Consider the following 22385-nt stretch of genomic DNA (forward strand, 5'->3'; position numbering starts at 1 on the left):
TATGCATTTTTAGCTACAGAAAAGCTAAAATCAGGACAGTAAAAGAACAACACCCAGAAAATGGGAATTCCAGACAGGAAACAATCAGGGCCAGCTAATACCTCCCAACAAAGGATTCCCCCAGGTAGGAAGCAGCCAGGCTTTGAAGCTGCAAGGCTATTCAATGCCAATCAAGGTGACCAATTGCAACATTCACACTTGCCTCCCACAGACAAGAGTTCTTTCTCCCACCCTGGACCTTCCACAGATATATAAACCCCACTTGCCTAGCTTCGCACAGACGTCAAAACCTCTGAGTATGTCTGAGTATGTGGGTGAAACGTCAGGAGAGAATGCTTCTGGCACATGGCCATAGAGCCCGGAATACATACCACAACATTGTGATCCCGGCCATGAAAGCTTTCGACAACACAACCACAGTATCCATTCAAGTTCATGTAGCGCCGTATGGAGACCTGTATTGGGGGGAGGGAGGGTGCGAATCTGGGCCCCTGGGAGTCGTAGTCCTCCCTCCCTCCCTCCCCGGGAGCAGCCGAGGACGGGCCTGGCCCACACCCCCTCACATCCCGGGCCTCTTCCTCCTCACCGCCGGGCCCCGCGCCAGCCTCCATCTCTGCGTGTCTCTGTCTCTCTCGGTCTCTCCATTCCCGGCTCCATCCGCCGCCTTCCCGCCTCACAGAGAGACACCAGGTCTGAGCTGAGGCGAGGCGGCGGCGGCGGCCATTTTCCCCCTCCGTCTTCCTCCTCCTCCTCGGCCTCCTTCCCCCTCGCCCCCTCCCATTGGCTGAGCCCGTGACGCCCCTTTTGCTGAAGGGCAAAAGGAAAGGGCCTGAGGCTGTTAGGAATGGTGGGAGTTTGGGTGATTTGCAAAAGCTTTTTTTCCTAACGAAAAAAAGACGACATAACAAAAAACGGCCTCTCGCGGTTCGAAACCGCGATATCCAGACGTGTGGACAATCAAGGCCGTATATTGCTTCAAAAGAAACGAAAGTAACAAATTAATAACGGGTAACGGGGAAATCGAATTATTTGAGCAAGCCTATTTACTACCATGACCTCAGTGGGTGGAAGAACATATTTGCTTTTGTGCCTCCGGTAGCAAAATGCCTCATCCTGACCTTGTCATGGTGCCTATTCCATCAGAGCAACACATGATTTGCCAAAGAGCACCTCTGCTATATTTCAGAGAAAGGAACTGACAAAAACTGCATCCAAGCATTCCTTGAGTAAAAAAACTCCATCAAATCCATATAGTTGCCATTGGTCAACAGGCGACTTGAAGGCACACATGAATTTGCAAATGCAACCTGATTGCAGTCTTATTACACTGTGACTACTTAGACATCTTAGGATATTTAGATGTCTTCTTTAAACATATTTGAAAATATCTATGTGTGAAGACATTCAGGGCATGTTTGGTTTGTCATTCATATAATCCTCATTTTATTTGCCCTGGCTTTCCAGAGTATTCTTCTGAGACTTTTTTTTTGCCTTTTCTTGCTTTAAGTACAGTATCGTCATATGAGAATAAATCACTCATTCTGTGTAAGCATGCAAGCTGAGTATATACATGCCAAACTCTATCCCAGTGGTGCTGTGTGAGAGGGGAGTGTAGCAGGCATAGTTGTTGACTGAATCACAGAGTGTTCTGCTAGCTTCCATTCCTTTTAAGAGCATCTTTCCATTCTAAGCCCCCAGCTTCTCCTCTCCTGATGTTCCTCAGAGTGGCGCTCTTGCTCTAGAAAATAATAGGAGAAATACTCCTAGAGTGATTGGTATAAACATAGAAAGATTCCTTAGCTCTCTCTTTTAAAGTTCTCATGGGAGGAGGGGACTGAACAAAGTCTATACCCTCCATTCATTCTGTCCAAACTTCTCCAGAAAGTACTTCTTGACTTCAAGAAGTACTAATTTGTCAGGTACAGAATATTTGTCAGAAGTCCCAGATTAAAGCATTTGAGTTCAACAGCTGAAATATTTTTATTTTATTTTTTTTCATGTCGGGAGCAACTTGAGTCACTTCTGGAGTGAGAGAATTGGCCGTCTGCAAGGACGTTGCCCAGGGGATGCCTGGATGTTTTTGATGTTTTTACCATCCTTGTGGGAGGCTTCTCTCATGTCCCCGCATGGAGCTGGAGCTGATTAGAGGGAGCTCATCCACGATCTTCCCGGGTGGGATTCGAACCTGGTAGCTTTCAGGTCAGCAACCCAACCTTCAAGTCACGAGGCTTTAGTCCACTATGCCACCGGAGGCTCCAAACTGAAAGATAAATTGATATGGGAAACCTTTTTTTTTTTTCAAAATCTAGAGAAATCCCTGCTAAACAGAATTGGGCTAAATGGACTAATCGCTCCGAATGAAGGATTTGAGGCCCCTTCTACACTGCCATACAAAATCCAGGTTCTCTGCTTTGAACTGGATTATATGGCAGTGAAGACTCATAATACAGTTTGAAGCAGACAATGTGATTAACTGATAATCTGGATTATATGGCAGTGTGGAATGGTCCTTAGGAACAGGTCACAGATCTCACATGGATGAATGTTTGAAGTGAAAGATGAGTCCTACAACAAACAATTGCAATATAGAGCGAACCTTTTCAAACATGTGCTTCTCCATCATATTCCATCCTTTCTTCCTCATGCTTTGTCCATAGTTCAGTCCGCTAGTAAGCATGCTTAGTCCTCGTTGGCATATTTTTGGTCCCATCCTTTTTTTAAAAAAACAACAACAACAACTCTTTTTAAAATGTTCTGCTGAGCATGCTAATATCTCTCCTTTGTGTGTGGGTTGTGCTGTTTTGGCTAACCAAACAACAGCACCCACACTTAGGACACAAGTCATCATTGGGGCAATGATTTAGTAGGGAGAGGAAAGTGCTTTCCACATGTTTGATGACGTATTTGTCTCTTTTATTGCTTGATATGAATCAGCGGTTGAACCCTGGCACTGAAAAGCAATTTTAGGGACCAGCTCTGGCAGGCTAGGCTCAAGCTAAGTTTTAGTCCAAAGCAAAATGCCTCCCACCTAGCAATACTGGCCGTGCTCCCAGTTATCTCTCATTTGCCCTCTGGCTCACTCCCCTCTGTTTTCAAAGTGTGTGCTGGAGGAGACAGGAGATGTAAGAGAGGGGGAATGATCAAATTATTTAGGAATACAAAACTAAGCAAATCATGCCATATACTCAGCATGAAAGTGAGAAGAATAACCATCATCTTACTCCATTCACAGCCCCTACAGTTCAAGAACATCAACAATAACAACAAAAACATGAATATTTGTTTATTACTAGCCTCCCCTTATGGTTTGAGACAAGGTATAACAGCCAAAAGCATATGAACATAAAATATATACAATAAATTACATAGATAAAATATTAAAATATAAAAAACTAAACACAGATACAGAATTGACATATAGTAGTAGTAGGCAAAGGTAAAGGTTTCCCCTGACATTAAGTCCAGTCGTGTCCGACTCTGGGGGTTGGTGCTCATCTCCATTTTTAAGCCGAAGAGCCGGCGTTGTCCGTAGACACCTCCAAGGTCATGTGGCTGGCATGACTGAATGGAACACCGTTACCTTCCTGCCGGAGCGGTACCTATTGATCTACTCACATTGGCATGTTTTCGAACTGCTAGGTTGGCAGAAGTTGGAACTAACAGCAGGCGCTCACTCCGCTCCCCGGATTTGAACCTGGGACCTTTTGGTCTGCAAGTTCAGCAGCTCAGTGCTTTAACACACTGAGCCACCAAAGGCTCCATAGTAGTAATAGGGTGTAAATCAAAACGCATGATTGAAAGTCTGTGAAAGTCTGCCAATAGAGATGGGTCTTCAACTGCATTTTGAATTCCAACAGCTCACAAGCATGTGGACAATTTCAACAGAAAGAAGGAAACCATGAAAATGAACAAAATCTGGCTACCAGTATTAAAAAAACCCTCTATAATCAGAACAGTAAATAAGGAACAACACTCTGAAAACAAAGGAATTCCAGACTTGAATCAATCGGGCAGCTAACACCTCCCAATGAAGGATTCCCTCAGGCAGAATGAAGCTATTCAATGTTAATTAAGGTGATTCATCATAACATTCACACTGGCCTCCAACAGACAAGAGTTCTTTCTCCCACCCTGGACCTTCCACAGATACATAAATCTTCCTTGCTTAGTTTTTCCAATTTACCTCAACCTCTGAGGATGCCTGCCATGGATGGTGAAACGTCAGGAGAGAATGCTTCTGGAACATAGCCATACGGCCCGAAAAATTCACAATAACCCTGTGATTCCGTCCATGAAAGCCTTCGACAACACATCCAACAGCTCATTTAGTTATTGGATCTCTTCAGGCAGGTCATTCCATAGTCATGGAAATGGTTGTCTGAGTGACGGTCGCCAGTCAGGTTCTGACTGGTTGGAGCAGCTGCCCCACAAAGGACATAAGTGTATTGAATGGATTGTATGGGAGAAGGCGATCCTGTAGGTAACACAAACACAAACCATGTTTGGCTCCACCAATAATTTGTACTTTGCCTTGAAATGTCAAAAACAACACTTTGTCCTTTGCCTGGAAACTAATTGGCAACCAGTGAAATGACTTTAATATGGGTGTAATATGCTAACTCCTAGATGTTCCTGTAACCAATCTGGCTGCCATGCTTTGGGCCAATTGGAGTTTCCAAACTTAGTACAGAAGTAACCCAATGTACAGTGTATTGCAGATGTCCAACCTTGATGTTACCAGAGCATGCACTACCATCTTTAGGTCCTCAAATGCTACAAAGGGGCACAGCTAGCGTATCAGCCGAAGCTAGTAGCAAGTATTCCTAATTGTTGTATCCACCTGGGCTGACATTTGGAGAGACAGATCCAGGAGCATTCTTAGGCTGCGAACACAGTCTTTCAGGGGGAGTGTCACACCATCCAGAATTGGTTCATATCTCCAACCTTTGGTTAGGAACTCTTAATAGTTGGCGCAGCCTCTGTCTTATCAATTTGCTTTTCCTCATCTAGCTCATTACCTCTTCTGGACATCCATTTAGAAAAGACATACTAGACTTGTTCCTAGATGCATAACTTTGATTTCTCTGTACCATCAGCACCTGTTGTCTTTTTAAAAAATCAACACATATGTATCCTGAACTGAGCACATGGAGAGGTCAGGATAATTGTCTTCCTCTTTACCTGACAGTTCCCCTGTCAATGAGGTAGTGAATCAACTTTTGGTTTAAGTCCAGGCTTTAGAGGAACTGTCCAAGTAGAACTGGGGCCGGGCTGTGGCGCAGGCTGGTAAACAGCTGCTGCAATAAATCACTTTGACCATGAGGTCATGAGTTCAAGGCCAGCCCGTGGCGGGGTGAGCACCCGTCAATTAAAAATAAAAAATAGCCCCTGCTCATTGCTGACCTAGCAACCCGAAAGATAGTTGCATCTATCAAGTAGGAAATAAGGTACCACTTATAAAAAAAAGTGGGGAGGCAAGTTTAACTAATTTACAACGTTGAAATGAGGAAGTGAGGAAGTGCCATCAGAGTGGATGATGAAGCAGCTGCTCCCCCCTGTGGCCAGAATCGAACATCCCCTCAGGAGAAGGTTAAATTGCCTCTGCGTCTGTCTGTCTGTTGTCTCTGTCTTGGTTTGATGTGTATATGGGCATTGAATGTTTGCCCTATATGTACATAATGTGATCCGCCCTGAATCCCTTTGGGGTGAGAAGGGCAGAATATAAATACTGTAAATAAATAAATAAATAAATAAACTGTTCCCAGTACCAGTAGTAGCAGATGTTTCCTATATCCAAGTTTGGAGTGATTCAAAATGCTGAGCTCTACTCCCAAAATAGGTCCAATATTTAGGAGAGCTCTTACAAAAGGTAAAGGTAAAGATTTCCCCTGATGTTAAGTCCAGTCGTGACCGACTCTGGGGGTTGGTGCTCATCTCCATTTCTAAGCTGAAGACCCGGCATTGTCCGTAGACACCTCCACGGTCATGTGGCCAGCATGACTGCATGGACCGCCGTTACCTTCCCGCCGGAGCGGTACCTATTGATCTACTCACATTTGCATGTTTTCAAACTGCTAGGTTGGCAGAAGCTGGAGCTAATAGCAGGCGCTCACTCCACTCCCCAGATTAGAACCTGCGACCTTTCAGTCTGCAAGCAGCAGCTCAGCGCTTTAACACACTGAGCCACTGGGGGCTCGCTCTTACAAAGTTTACACTAAAATCTCCAATCCAAGTAGTAACCAGGGCTGATTCTGCTTAGCTTTTACACTCAGGTGGACTCTGGTGCCTTAAGGGTATAAACACTTCAATCCACAAATGTGTGTGCGTGACTTCAAATTGCCTGTCGATTTATGGTGACCCCATAAATTTCATAAGCTTTTCATAAGCAAGGGATACTCAGAAGTAAAATTTATTTATTTATTTACAGTATTTCTATTCAGCCCTTCTCACCCTGAAGGGGACTCAGGGCAGATCACATTACACATATAAGGCAAACATTCAATGCCTTGACATAGAACAAAGACAAAGAAAAATGCAGGCTCCGAGCTGGCCTCGAACTCATGATCTCTTGGTCAGAGTGATTGGTCTCAGCTGGCTGCAACTGGCTGCTCACCAGCATGCGCCACAGCCCGGGCCCATTCAGCTACCCAACTAAAAATAATGAGTCACTTCAATGAGTCTTCAATATATCCTATAATATACAATTAGACTAATTGTGTGGAAAGGCTTTAATAGCAGGAAGTTGAGTTTGTGATGGATCCCATTACTCATCAGTGTATTTGTGGGTGTGTGACGATTTTCTACATAGTCTTATCCTTTAATATAGTCCATATCAAGAGATGACAACACTTACAACAAGTAATTCTATAGTAACACTGAACAAATTCCAAAGACAAAGTCTAGAGTTCCTTGCTTTAGGGCCTGCACCATGAGTCTGAAAGCCAACTGCTGTAGCTATTTGAGTGTTGGACAAGACCCCAATTAACTGCCAAATAAAGCATTTTGAAATTGCATCATGTGGTCAGTGTAGACCAGTGGTGTCAAACATGTGGCCCTCCAGATGTTTTGGACTTCAGCTCCCAGAATCCTGGTCATTGAACAGGATGGCTAAGTTTGAGGCCCATCTGGAGGGCCACAAGTCTGATGCCTCTGATACACTCTATAATGCTGTTTAACTACATTGAACTGTATTAAATGAGTCTTCACTGACTATATAATGCAAGAAGAGAAAAAGGCAAAGACCTGCTTCAAGAACAGGCACTTGTTGATGTACCTTTAATTTATACACATTGTGACTTATAGCTGTTTCATATTGTCTTCTAATAAACATAGTGACATATTTGGGTTTTTTGCATGAGATAAAAAGCCATGATGATTAGAAAGTCATGTATTGATATATTTATTGATGTACGTTAGAAACAACATGAAGGCACACAACAATAGCAGTAGCAGCAAAACTAAACAGGAGTCTGCAAATGAATATCATCTAAGAAAGAGCCTTGTTTCAGTAGTTAGGTCTAGAAAGCAATCTGAATTATTCTTCCTTACGTGTAATATAGCAAAGACACTGGTCTATCTTACATTTGTATCGCACCTCAGGTTAACTTCACCTTGCTAAAGACACCAAGCCACACACAGGAAATAGTCTTTTGTAGTTTATTTAGAAAATAGGCAAAAGATAGTTCATAAAAGGGTAAAAGTTCAGTTCCAAAAGATAGGCACAAAACCAAGGCTGTAAGCAATAAGTCCATAGAAACATAGAGCATAAAACAAGGTCCTTTTCATAGAAACCAGAAGTCCCATTAAACAGAATATATCCACAAGATATTACAAGAAAACAAACTTGGCACAGGAAAGCAGACTTGCTTCTAGATCAAGCGATGGAGTTGCATTGACAGAGATCTCTCTACGAGCAGACTGTTTTAAAAGCATGACATAAAGGCATTTCTTTGCCCTTTGACCTCTCGTTTATTAGCTATGTGAAGACTTCTCCGAACCCTCTGAATACCAGTCTTGTAGCCCGATCGAGATCCTCAGAGTCAAGGCCACTGAACCCGTTACCGTTATCAGGCGAAGGCAAAGCATTATCCTCCCTTTCTGCTTCTTGCACCTGAAATTCCTCATTAGAAACAACATCATGATTTATTCCCATGCTCTTCATTTCCCACAGCCGGAACGCTCCTATAATTCCCAGCATCAGAGTCATCTTCAAATTCATCCTGAATCCCATCATTATGCACATATAACCCAGAATCCTCATCAGAGTCACACAAAGGCACATCAGAGTCGCACAAAGGCAAAGGCTGAGTCACAGCACTTTGTATCAGTAGCAAAATGGAGCTTCTAATGATTTCAATAATGAAAAATCAGTTGTATCTTACTGTGTTAAACTCCATAAATGTATTTTAGTAGAACCATTCACAACTAGTAACACAAAGGTTCCTTTCATTTGGTTTTACAAAAGCGATCAATTATCACATTTATATAGGACTTGTATGATCTGTTTTATTGAAACTTTATTAGATGTTAAGAACAGCCCTGGCTGCGTACATTTCTTCATCTATTGCACAGTGATTTTATTTTGTGAGCTTGCCTTAATAGGCCCTGGCTTTGCAACATAACATACATAGCCTCCATCTGTAGAAATCTGAGTTTCACAGCTGGACTCAGACAATTTTGGACTGGACACTGGAAAATCAACAGCTAAAGCCAAAAAATAAACAAACCCAACACTACTGCCATCAAATATGGCAATACACTGATCTTGTAAATATTTAATTACCCAAGCAGCATGGAAGAAATAATAATCCCAATTGCCCCATTAAGAAACACACCATTTATCTTACATGCATATAGGAAAGAAAGCCTCAGATCATAGTATAATATAATACAGAATAGCAGAGGTGGCATTGGAGTAACCACTTCTAACACTGGTGAAATATGATAAAATATACAGTATTATCTATATATATAAAAGAGTGATGGAATCAGGGCACCGGACAAAACAACAAAACTACAGGCCCCCCAACCTCGAAATTTGACAACACAACCCATCATCCATGGCTCTAGGTTGATACAACAAAAGAAAAGAAAAATAAAGTCCTAATTAGAGGGAAAGGAATAATTGTTTTTATCCAATTGCTGCCAGTTAGAGGACTAAGCTCCGCCCACTTGGTCTCCTAGCAACCTACTCAGCCCAGGGACAGGCAGAGTTAGGCCTCAGGCTTCTTCCACACTGCCTATAAGATACAGATTATCTGATTTTAACTAGATTATATGGCAGTGTAGACTCAAGGCCCTTCCACACAGCTATATTACCCATTTATAATCTTACTAGCTGTGCCCGGCCAAGCGTTGCTGTGGCGTTGTCTGGTGGTGTTGGTGAGAACTTGTTGAGGTAGTGGTGGTATTGAATGTCTGTTGTAGGGTCTATGTCCCTGTGTAGTAGTGTATAGTTTTTATGCATTGTCCATGTGTTGTGAATGCTTGGATTGTGTCCTGCTGCATAGTAGAAAGGGTTGGGCTGGATGGCCCTTAGCGGTCTCTGCAAACTCTTGGATTCTATGCTTCTATTATTATTATTATTATTATTATTATTATTATTATTATTATTATCATCTTCTTCTTCTTCTTCATCATCATCATCATCATCATCATCATCATCATCATCATTATGTAAAGGCTGGATGGCCATCTGTCAGGAGTGCTTGGATTGTGTCCTCCTGCATGGTAGAAGGAATACCACCACTACCTCAACAATTTCTCACCAACACCACCAGACAATGCCACAGCAACGCATGGCCGGGCACAGCTAGTTACTTATATCATTCTTTGCCCCCTTGGATTTTGTGTGGTATAAAAGTAATTAATGGAGATTCATGGAAACGACAGTAACCTTGCTCTAGTCACTAGATGGTGTTATTTCTGCAGTTGTGTTCCCCGTTGTCTATAGAGTCATAAATCACACATAGTTGGGAAAAAATCAGCTACCAACTCTCTGCTTTCATGTATTGCTCTCTCTTGTGGTGGCAACCACACAGATGAGATAAAACTAATCTGATCTCTTTTTTCGATAGAGTTACGAGTTGGGTCGATACAGGGAATGCCGTGGATGTAGCATATCTAGATTTCAGTAAGGCCTTCGACAAAGTCCCCCACGACCTTCTGGCAAACAAACTAGTAAAATGTGGGCTAGACAAAACTACGGTTAGGTGGATCTGTAATTGGCTAAGCGAACGAACCCAAAGGGTGCTCACCAATGCGTCGTCTTCATCATGGAAAGAAGTGACAAGTGGAGTGCCGCAGGGCTCCGTCCTGGGCCCGGTTCTGTTCAACATCTTTATTAACGACTTAGACGAAGGGTTAGAAGGCACGATCATCAAGTTTGCAGATGACACCAAACTCGGAGGGATAGCTAACACTCCAGAAGACAGGAGCAGAATTCAAAACGATCTTGACAGACTAGAGAGATGGGCCGAAACTAACAAAATGAAGTTCAACAGGGACAAATGCAAGATACTTCACTTCGGCAGAAAAAATGGAAATCAAAGATACAGAATGGGGGACGCCTGGCTTGACAGCAGTGTGTGCGAAAAAGATCTTGGAGTCCTCGTGGACAACAAGTTAAACATGAGCCTACAATGTGATGCGGCAGCTAAAAAAGCCAATGGGATTTTGGCCTGCATCAATAGGGGAATAACGTCTAGATCCAGGGAAGTCATGCTCCCCCTCTATTCTGCCTTGGTCAGACCACACCTGGAATACTGTGTCCAGTTTTGGGCACCGCAGATGAAGGGAGATGCTGACAAGCTGGAAAGCGTCCAGAGGAGGGCAACTAAAATGATTAAGGGTCTGGAGAACAAGCCCTATGAGGAGAGGCTTAAAGAGCTGGGCATGTTTAGCCTGCAGAAGAGAAGGCTGAGAGGAGACATGATAGCCATGTACAAATATGTGAGGGGAAGTCATAGGGAGGAGGGAGCAAGCTTATTTTCTGCTGCCCTGCAGACTAGGACACGGAACAATGGCTTCAAACTACAGGTAAGGAGATTCCACCTGAACATCAGGAAGAACTTCCTCACTGTGAGGGCTGTTCGGCAGTGGAACTCTCTCCCCCGGGCCGTGGTGGAGGCTCCTTCTTTGGAGGCTTTTAAGCAGAGGCTGGATGGCCATCTGTCGGGGGTGCTTTGAATGCAATTTCCTGCTTCTTAGCGGGGGGTTGGACTAGATGGCCCTTGAGGTCTCTTCCAACTCTACTATTCTATGATTCTATGAAAATGCCTAGTGTTTTTTTTCTTCTCAGTAAGTCTCCTCCTGGTAGAGTGTCTATGATGTAGGAGATCCCTGCATGACCAGTCTAGACCACATGGTTGTAGAATATATATACATATTGCAACTGGTGAGAGAAAGCTATGTCACATAGAAACACAAGTCTCAGTGGGCATATGTGAGATGGGCCTAAGTAATATTGAATTTGGTGATGTTTATCAAGGAGTAAGGATATATAGTATCAGGTATTGGCATCTAGAAAAGTGCTTATTAGGATAACTCTTCTAATGCAATAGTCATCCAAAGCCCAAAAAATAGATTTAATCAATACAATCTCTACCTATGGAATTACAGGCTGTATAGCCTTTCCGTGCAAGTCTCACTGTATGTAGAGGAAATTGCTTCCAAATTAATCTGTTAAGGCCTACAATGAAAGGTAGCAGCATTGACTTCCCAAAAAATAAAAGAGGACTACAATGATACCTGTAATTTCACAGCACTGAGCCATAGCATTTCAAGTGGTGTCGAACTGCATTAATTCTAAAGTGTAAATACATCTTCAGTCTGGTTACACGAATTTGTCCAAATTATGCCCCCCCCCCCCAACCCACAGTCAGTATTCTGGAAAAAAAATTAAGCAATTCCTTGCTAAATCTGAAGAAACTTGTTGATTTTGGCATATTTTTATCAAGTCGTACTCAAAATTAAAATATTTAGCAAGGATCCATGCATTGTAGTTCCATTTAGAAAGAAGTATGCTTGACATTTTTATAGCTCTAACCTGCTTATCATTCCATGGATCCAACCCAAGTTGAGAAGGAAATATAAAAAATGTTCAAATTACCACTATAAAAATTAAAAATGAACAATTCTAAGCTCCCGCGAAGGAGGGATGGAAGACCATAATGTTTGTCCCTACCTTTTGTGTGTGAGAGTGTGTTATTTTTTCGTTTTCTCTTTTTTTTCTTTTTCTCCCCTTCCTTTTGTATCCTTATTCACCTTGCCCCCCTCTCCCTCCCATTTTATATATAATATGTATAATGTTTTGTTTGTGGAAAATTTCAATAAAAATTATTTTTTAAAAATGTTCAAATTACCGCGTATAAGCCAGCCCGAATATAAACTGAGGCACCTAATTTTACCACAAAAAAAAATCCTGGGAAAACATTGACTCCAGTATAAGCCGAGGGTGATAAATTTCAGAAACAAAAATAGATACCAATAAAATTACATTAATTGAGGCATCAGTAGGTTAAATGTTTTTGAATATTTACATCAAACTCAAATTTGAGTTTATTCTCATCTTCTTCAATGTAAATGTGCTTATGTATACTTTTAATAATAATAGAGTAAAATAATACATGTAATAATAGAGTAAAATAATGTAATAATAGAGTAAAATGATACATGTAATAATAATAATAATAATAATAATAATAATAAATAGAGTAAAATAATAAATGCAATAATAATAAGATCAGAATGAAATAATAAATGTATTATTAATAATAATAAAAATAGAATAAAATAAATGTAATAGTAGTAACAATAATAGAGAAAAATAATAAATGTAATAATACCAATAATAATATAGAAAAATAATAAATGCACCATATATTCTCGAGTATAAGCTGACCAAAATATAAGCCAACCAGGACTCTCACCCGAGTATAAGATGAGAGGAGCTTTTTCAGTCTTAAAAAAGGGCTGAAAAACTAGGCTTATACTTGAGTATATACAGTAAATGAAAGACCACAAATACTGCTACATGGATGACACACATGGTGATCCCTGAGACCATTGCACATGTTGGCATAAAATTCATCCTTAATTTCACCAGTTATGGGTAACATTTCTTAGTGGTGAATGAGTGAGAGGACTAGAGTTCATGAGAATGTCCAAGTCTCCTATGTAGGCTTAGTAATGGACCAGAAGAAGATGGGTCTTTATGTCCACCTCATGATCTGTCTTCTAAATCTACCCAGGGCTCTCAGAAACAGAACCGGTCCATCACATATCATACACAAAAGAGCAAGGAGTTCCTTTTTCTTCCTTCCAGTCCCTTGCTCATTTATGTCACAAACATGAGGAAATACCTCCAGGGCACAGCAGGGAGGAGACCAGGAGAACCATCCACACTACAGAATTATAGTGCTACTAGCTGTGCCCGGCCACGTGTTGCTGTGGCGTTGTCTGGTGGTGTCGGTGAGAAATAGTTGAGGTAGTGGTGGTATTGAATGTCTGTTGTATGGTTGTCTTTATGTTTAGTATGCATTTGGTTGTTTGTGTACTGTGAAAGTGGTGAGGATAGAGGGGGTCTATGTCCCTGTGTAGTATTGTATAGTATTTATACGTTGTCCATGTGTTGTGAATGCTTGGATTGTGTCCTGCTGCATAGTAGAAAGGGTTCGGCTGGATGGCCCTTAGGGGTCTCTCCAAACTCTTGTGCCTGTCCCCTGGGCTGAGTAGGTTGCTAGGAGACCAAATGGGCAGAACTTAGCCTTGTAACTGGCAGCAATTGGATAAAAACAATTATTCCTCTCCCTCTAATTAGGGCTTTCTTTTCTTTTCTTTTTGTTGTATCAACCTAGAGCCGTGGATGATGGGTTGTATTGTCAAATTTCGAGGCCTGTAGTTTTGTTGTTTTGTCCGCTGCCCTGATGCCATCACTCTTTTATACATATAGATTATTCCACTTTAACTTACATAGTTTAAATCAGTGGGATCTTAAGGTTTGTAGTTTGACAAGGAACTGGAGTAGTCTTAGGGAGAATGATAAATGCCTCTTTCTCAACTGGAAATCCCAGCATTTTCTAGAATGGAACCATAGCTATGGAAGTAAAATAACACTATAGTTCTGTAGGGTGAATGGGCCCCAGAAAATTCATCACAAGACCATTGTTATCTAAGGCATGGCAACATGGGAATGTGAGTGCTTGTTTTATAGGGATGTGTACTCCACGACAGGAAAAGAATTGACTAAAAGCCAAGCAATTGTCTTTTAACTTACATCTCTCCAGCCAGAAATGGTTTGGAGACCTATGCAAACATGCCTGTTCTTTGTCATCTTAGATCATATCACTGCTATGTGGTTCCAGGAGTCCCTCCCAAGCAGAATCTGGAAACCTGGAAGGATTTTCTACATCTGCTTCTGACAAAGGCTGGGCTGTGGCAAGCTACTCTTGTAGATACTGGAGTGAAGAGGAGAAGCCAGAACATCTGCAGAGTGTCTCAACAATTTCTGCCAAACACGCTACATCAGAGCAAGGGAAGGTCAGGCAGGCAGGCAGCAGACAACTGTAAACTGCCCTTTAGTGTGTGTTCGCTAGACAGCTTCCAGCTTCCTCTATAAGATCGGACAGGCCAGAATCAGAGCAAAAAAAAGAGGGAATCATCACCTCAAGGGCAGGTCAAACTTTTAGAAATGGAATGGAGAATATGACATATGGAAGGAGGTGCAAGAGCCCCTGGGAAATCCAGCAAATCAAGTCCAAAACTCCAGCCGTGCAAGCAGCTGTATGCGATGGCAACTGAACAGTTTCTCGAGATGAAGTAGAGCCACTTCTGACAGGAAGAGATATGGGGAAATGGCCAAGGAAGGAAGGAAGGAAGAAAAAGCAGAAGATAACAGAAAAAGACAGACATAGTAGGGAGGGAGCTGGGTATGTTTAGCTAAAGAGCTGGGTATGTTTAGCCTGCAGAAGAGAAGGCTAAGAGGAGACATGATAGCCATTTACAAATATGTGAGGGGAAGTCATAGGGAGGAGGGAGCAAGCTTGTTTTCTGCTGCCCTGCAGACTAGGACACGGAACAATGGCTTCAAACTACAGGAAAGGAGATTCCACCTGAACATCAGGAAGAACTTCCTGACTGTGAGAGCTGTTCGGTAGTGGAACTCTCTCCCCCAGGCTCCTTCTTTGGAGGCTTTTAAGCAGAGGCTGGGTGGCCATCTGTCGGGGTGCTTTGAATGAGATTTTCCTGCTTCGTGCAGGGGGTTGGACTGGATGGCCCATGAGGTCTCTTCCAACTTTACGATTCTATGATTCTATGATTCTAGGGAGAAGAACATCTTAACCCCTTCACCCATTCCCCACTCCAAGGACTTTATCACATGATACCAGTATCCTGCACCATTCATACGATAATGGATTGCAGCAACTTACTGTTATAGTGACAGTTGCTATCATACCTCAAAGTATCATGGAACTGCAATGCTTCAGTTATCCATGATCTCATGAGAAATTAGCAATGTAATGCCTTTCCCCATCAGAAGATATTTACTTCTTGGGAGGAGAGCAATGGATAAAATAGTGAACATTGTAAATTGTTTTATATGAATTGTTGTTGTGTACATTGTTTTTAGGCATTGAATTTTTGCCTATTTATTGTAAGCCACCTTGAGTCCCCTTGGAGAGAAAGGCGGGGTAAAAGTGATGTAAATAAATAAATAAAAGCAGAGACATCACACTGGCAATAGTCAAAGCAATGGTATTCCCCATAGTAACCTATGGATGCGAGAGCTGGACCATAAGGAAGGCTGAGCGAAGGAAGATAGATGCTTTTGAACTTTGGTGCTGGAGGAAAATCCTGAGAATGCCTTGGACCGCAAGAAGATCCAACCAGTCCATCCTCCAGGAAATAATGCCCAGCTGCTCACTGGAGGGAAGGATATTGGAGGAAAAGTTGAAATATTTTGACCACATCATGAGAAGACAGGAAAGTTTGGAAAAGATCATGATGCTGTGGAAAATGGAAGGAAAAAGGAAGAGAGGCTGACCAAGGGCAAGATGGATGGACGGTATCCTTGAAGTGACTGGCATGAACTTGAAGGAACTGGGGGCGACGATGGATGACAGGGAGCTCTGGTGCAGAGTGGTCCATGAGGTCACAAAGAGTCGGAAACGACTGACCCAAACGAAGAAGAAAATGCCTTTCCCCATATACATACAGAGTCCTGCTGCACTGAGGTTTTTTTATTCTTTTTATTGAAGCAATGCTTTACAATGCTGGCAAAATTTAAACAAGTTCTTAGGAGGATGAATGACCCATCCCCACTTCAATATCTTCAGTCTTAACCCATTTGGGCACAAGTGTCCTCAGCTCAACATGTCTTTGTGTTGCCATGATGTGGAGTTGTATGCTGTATGTAGCTTGAGCCTAACAGTGCCTTTCCCTCACACACTGCAGGTGGGCTCCTTCACAAAATAATTGACCGTAAAATGGCAATTATATTCCCAACTCCCCTCTTCCTTGATCCCTTTTTAACCTTTTCCATTACAGCTCTCCCTCCTCCAATGTTTTCTTTAATAATCGGCAGGCTCCTGAGGAAGTGGTGAGATGTTTTCACAGGTCATACATTTTAATGGCTATGTTCAGATGTGACCAACCTCACACTTTTGACAAGCTCTATAAACATGCCATTATTTTGAATTCATATCTTATTATCTTTTCAGGACACTATGATCTGCTGGGGGTTAGAACATAGTCTTTTTTTTTCTGTGTGAATGGCAAAGAAATCTTTTCTTCTGATACCTTGTTCTCTAAACGTTTCAAATTTATTGTAAAGCTTAGATTTAAAATAACTGCATTTTGGAAAACTGGATATTGGCTAACTTTCCAGTATATTTTTGTTAATATCATTTGCTATTCTATTGCTTGAATTTTGTTATTATTAATACCTGAGAATTCCGTTTGCATTTCTGTCTTTAGATACCTAGCTGTTTGGAAAGTATGTTTTAAACGGCTTAACCATTTCAATGAGCCAGCTTTACTCAGGGTAGCAATGTCTTTTTGGCCTTCTATATCCAGTTCTCGTTGAGCAACTATTTTTGGGTCTAGTTCTTCTAAGAGATTTGGATATCGAATCGGAAGTCCACAACTCCTAATGTATTTTGTCAGATGAACTAGCCAAGAGGACTGATGTTGATTTTCTATCTTCTCTAACATCTTCCTTCATTTCACCTGTTCTTTTGTTACTTTCATTAATCACGTTTTATTGATTAGCCCATCGGCCGTATCAAAACATTTAACACATAGACATACATACAACATACAACCCGCGATACAAAATAAGTTAAAATAAACAAGCTGTTAACAAGATCCCGTTCAGGTCAAATATCTGCATCACCTCCACAGTGTACCCCAATTGATTCCAAATATGCAATTCTCAGCTTTGTTGCTTTGAATAGGAAAAGGGCTGTTTTATGTGTTATTTTTGGATTCTGACCGGCCAACAAAAATGAAATTTTAATATGTGGGTCCCAGTGTGTTTTGTGAATAATGTATGGCCCGAGGCATTGGTCTCTCTATTTCTTATACAATTCACAGCCAAACAGTACATGTGCGATATCCTCCACCTCTGATGCTCCACAAATACAAAATCGTTCATTGTATGGAACTTGATTAAACCTTCCATGTTTGACCATCATATCCAGCTGCTCAAAATGAGCTCTGGTAAATACCCTCCTGAGGTGTTTAGACATTTCTGTCTTTAGATACCTGGCTGTTTGGAAAGTATGTTTAAAACGGCTTAACCATTTCAATGAGCCAGCTTTTCTCAGGGTAGCAATGTCTTTTTGGCCTTCTATATCCAGTACTCGTTGAGCAACTATTTTTGGGTCTAGTTCTTCTAAGAGATTTGGATATCGAATCGGAAGTCCACAACTCCTAATGTATTTTGTCAGATGAACTAGCCAAGAGGACTGATGTTGATTTTCTATCTGCTCTAACAGGCACAGTTTTGGCAGTCTATCATTTGCCATGGCAATCAATTTTATCCAGTAGTTGTAGGCCCTGATTTTGGATAGGCCATCAACTGTATATACTCCCAGTTCCGCTCTTATTGAGGCAGCTGGGGTCGTCCTGTCTACTCCTAGAAAACTTTGCAGGTGCTGTGATTGTGATTGCTCTAATAATGGTACCTGGTTTAGACCCCAAACTTCAGCTCCATATAAAAGCATGGGGGTAACCTTCGCTTTATACACTTTAAGAAGTGGGTCTAAAGATCCTGGTTGGCTGTGATTTGTTAATTTAAGCAGTTGATTTACACGTAGTCTTGCCCTGACCGAGCTTCTTTGATGATGTGGTAGCCAAGAGCCAGTCTCAGAAAAAACAATTCCCAGGTTCGTGAAAGTGCAAACTTGCTCTATTGGTTCACCATCCAGGAACCATCTATGTCTGTTATGTCTTTTGCCAAATACCATTATTTTTTACTTTGATTTATTAATAGTTAGAGCATTGTTATGACAATAAGAATTAAATCTTCTCAGAAGCCTACGTAGACCAACTTGCGAATATGATAATAAAATCATATCATATCATTACTTACATTACCTTCGGGAGCATGTAATAGGAAGAACCCATCCTGTATGAAAGTCAGCTCAACACAAAAGCAAGCAGGAGCCGATCCTAGCTTTTTGTCTGCTTTTCGTGAACATGTGGCACTCCATGCCTCCTTGCCTTGGAAAAAGAGTGAGTTTGTATGTGTTGCATGCAGGCCCAGAAAGGGTACACACCTGCCTGCATCTGAGCACCTCCTTTAGAGTAAGAAACAGAACTTGCCTCCTTGCCTTGGAGAGTGCATGTGTGGTGTCCAGGCTCAAAAAAACCCTCCTGCCTGCCTACAGCCAAGCACCTCTCCTCTAGAGTAGAGAAACAGGTAAGAAGCCTCCTTAAAGTGTGCACCTGCCTGCAGCTGAGTGCCTCTCCTCTAGAGTAAAACAGCTTCAATGCCTAAAATGATGGGAAGGGAAGCCTAGGAAGCCCCCAATAATGGGCCGATAGAAAATGGATCTTTCGGCACCACAGAGCAAAAACATATTTATGCCCTCCTGATTTCAGGATGCTCCCAAAAAACGGATCGAGACACCCATTGAAAGCCGGGACACAAAATAGATCAAGGTTTACCCTGAAAGTACAATCCTACTAAGTACTAGGCAGTGTTATGTAGTATTTAAAGGGCATATCTTGCCATTTATATATGTAGCATTTTAATGATGTATATATTAGCCTCCAGTGGCCTAGGGGATAAAAGCCTTGTGACTTGAAGGTTGGGTTGCTGGCCTGAAAGCTGCCAGGTTCGAATCCTACCCGGGGAGAGCGTGGATGATCTCCCTCTATCAGCTCCAGCTCCATGCGGGGACATGAGAGAAGCCTCCCACAAGGATGGTAAAACATCAAAACATCTGGGCATCCCCTGGGCAACGTCCTTGCAGATGGCCAATTCTCTCACTCGAGAAACAACTCCGGTTGCTCCTGGCATGAAAAAAAAATGATTTATATACGATTTTACTTGTGCATTTTATATTGTATTTAATATTCTTGTTTTCATGTATTTATTTGTTTGCCTTATATGTGGAAGACCTATGGTCTAAGCATCAAATAAAACTTGACTTGACTACTAAGTACTAGGGGTGTGCATTTCAGGTAAACCCTGTGCCGTTTTCCGTGTCCGGTTTTCGGCTAGCCCTGATCTGACTTTTTGGAAGCTGCCCAAATTCAGGAGGGCAAAATGCCATTTTTTGATCTGGAAGCCTGAAGATCCATTTTTGCTCCAGGAAGATCTGGCCCATTGAGGGCAATGGGGGGATTTCCGAGGCTCCCTTTTCTGTCATTTTTAGGGATGAAAACAGAGCTCATTTTGAAAAACGTATCGGTGCACAGCCCTACTAAGTACTACCGATGTCATTGTAGTCATTTTCAAGTCCGCAGGTCTTTTTCTCTTTTTTCTTTTTCTTTTTGCAAAATTGGGGCTTACAGCAGTTTATAAATTAGAACAATTTAAATGCATATTAACACACAAACAAACAAATACATCCAGGAAAAGATGTCTGTAATGTCTTTTGAAATTATTTTACTGAAATTCAGGCATACATTCAAATTCAGGCTAACATCCAAGGGTTGAAATAACTAGTGTGTGTATTTTCTCATTCATTATCCTTATATTGATGGATTAATATTTTCCACAGGAGAAATGAAAATTTATGAGAAGTTCTGGAGAACTCTTGCATAATACTGCTTAAAAAGTAAAGGTAAAGCTTTTCCCCTGACGTTAAGTCCAGTCATGTCTGACTCTGGGGGGTTGGTGCTCATCTCCATTTCTAAGCCAAAGAGCCGGCATTGTCCGCAGACTCCTCCAAGGTCATGAGGCCGGCATGACTTCATGGAGCACCGTTACCTTCTCGCCGGAGCAGTACCTATTGATCTACTCACATTGGCATGTTTTCGAACTACTAGGTTGGCAGGAGCTGGATCTAACAGCGGGTGCTCAAGCCGCTCCTGGGATTTGAACCTGGGACCTTTCAGTCTGCAAGTTCAACAGCTCAGCGCTTTAACGCACTTCGCCACCGGGGCTCCTTATATTGAGGGATTAATATTTTCCACAGGAGAAATGAAAATTTCTGCGAAGTTCTGGAGAGCTCTTGCATAATACTGCTTACTCTACTTAAAACCATTCTTTTTTTCTGCAGAGAAACACACTGCTTTTTTCCACAGTAAATTAACATTCTACGTAAAAAGCAGGAGTTCTGTGCAGAAATGTGTTTCTGTTTTAGAAAAATTTCTGAAAGATTTCTCAAAAAGCAAAGAATGTTTATGCAGATGATTCACAAACACCATTCTTCAGGAAAACGAACAATAATTAATATTCTTTCCACCCACAGAAAACAGCTTTTAGTATAGTTTTCTGAACAACAAATCTGAGGAAAGGTCAAGCCTCAACCAATAAATATGGCATAAAACAATAAACACCATCTGTATCTGTTTGCAGAGTGTGATAGTGTCCTTATTGTTGATTTAACTCCACACTGGGCTTTTCCTATTGAGTAACCAGACTTTGTTGTCTTAATTTGTGTAAAGGCATCAGCACAACACAGTGAGCAAACATCCTCTTCCCAGGTGTTCCCCTTTCAACTTCTTCCTCTCTCCCCAGATGACAAGAACAACAACCTTTGTCATACAATCTGAGAATTATTCCCAGGTGTAAATCATATATTTCACAACTCTTCGGTGCATTTTTCAGCTGTTTAGCATTTTCATAGATTGCCTCTGATCTATCACTCCTTTCTAGGAATCAGCTCCATTGTATCAGCCCTTTCTTTTCCAAATGGCATTGTCCTCACCACTCTATTTTGAAATAGCTGCAGCAAGGGGAGAATTATGACTAGGATAGTAACAGGGAAGAAAATTTAACATTTCCTTCTCCACTTCTTACCATAATCATAATATGAGAACAAGACTGCAGAAGGCAATTTGGATTCCAGAGCTCTGGAACTCACCTGCAACAGTTTCTCATACTGCTAAATCACCTGCCCACAGCTGGTATATTTTAGAGTACATGCAGTGGTTTGAGATCTTGACTTAAGCTTTGTTGTAGGAACTCTGTTCTAAAATAGGATGATCTCAAGCTACTGATGTAACTTAACTTTATTTTGAAAAGGACTCAGGAGAAAAAGGAAGAAGAAACATCCTTACAAGTATCAATTTATATCATGGAATGGGCAGGATATGTTGCCACAATGGGAGAACGCTTTTGATCACACAAACAAGTTAACCCAGTTACTATTGTCCACTGTGAGCTATTCTTGATTCTTCAGTGCTAAACAATGTTGCATTTCCAACAGTATACAGGATGTTAGACAATCACTGAAAAACAGGTATTTTGTTTCCTTTATATATTTTATGTATCAAATTGAATTTTTGATGCTGAGCACATAAATAACTTCAAAATGTAAGGTTTTTGAGAAATGCCCAATTTTGTTTTACAATTATTGCAAAATTTTGAAATATTTCCTTGTTCTTGTTTTAGATTGCTCATATCTTTGACAGCCATAACCAATACTATGTAATATATAACAGAGACTCAGTCTCTTAAAATGCGACAAGGATAAATTTCTGATGGTGTAGAGCAGTGGTCCCCAACATTTGGGTCGCTAGGTGTCTTGGACTTCAACTCCCAGAAATCCCAGACAGATACCAGCTGTTGGGAACTGTGGGAGCTGAAGTCCCAAACACCTCGAGGCCCAAAAGTTGGGAATCACAACCACAAACCCAAAAGTTGGGAACCACAGGTGTAGAGACTTGCTCCGGCATGCCAAAAGGCATGGATACTGGCAGATGAGGAG

The 22385-nt window shown here is 41.5% G+C and overlaps 1 long non-coding RNA gene across 1 annotated transcript in view; it reads left to right on the forward strand.

Moving 5' to 3' along the window:
• Nucleotides 1-21562: 21562 nt before the first annotated feature.
• Nucleotides 21563-22385, forward strand: part of LOC103280024 (uncharacterized) — a 79785-nt gene continuing 78962 nt past the window's right edge. Inside the window, exon 1 of the long non-coding RNA XR_507108.2 lies at nt 21563-21917. This is a non-coding gene — a long non-coding RNA (uncharacterized LOC103280024). The remainder of the gene's footprint in view (nt 21918-22385) is intronic.

This window comes from Anolis carolinensis, chromosome 1 (genome assembly GCF_035594765.1).
Source record: "Anolis carolinensis isolate JA03-04 chromosome 1, rAnoCar3.1.pri, whole genome shotgun sequence".
NCBI lineage: Eukaryota > Metazoa > Chordata > Lepidosauria > Squamata > Dactyloidae > Anolis > Anolis carolinensis.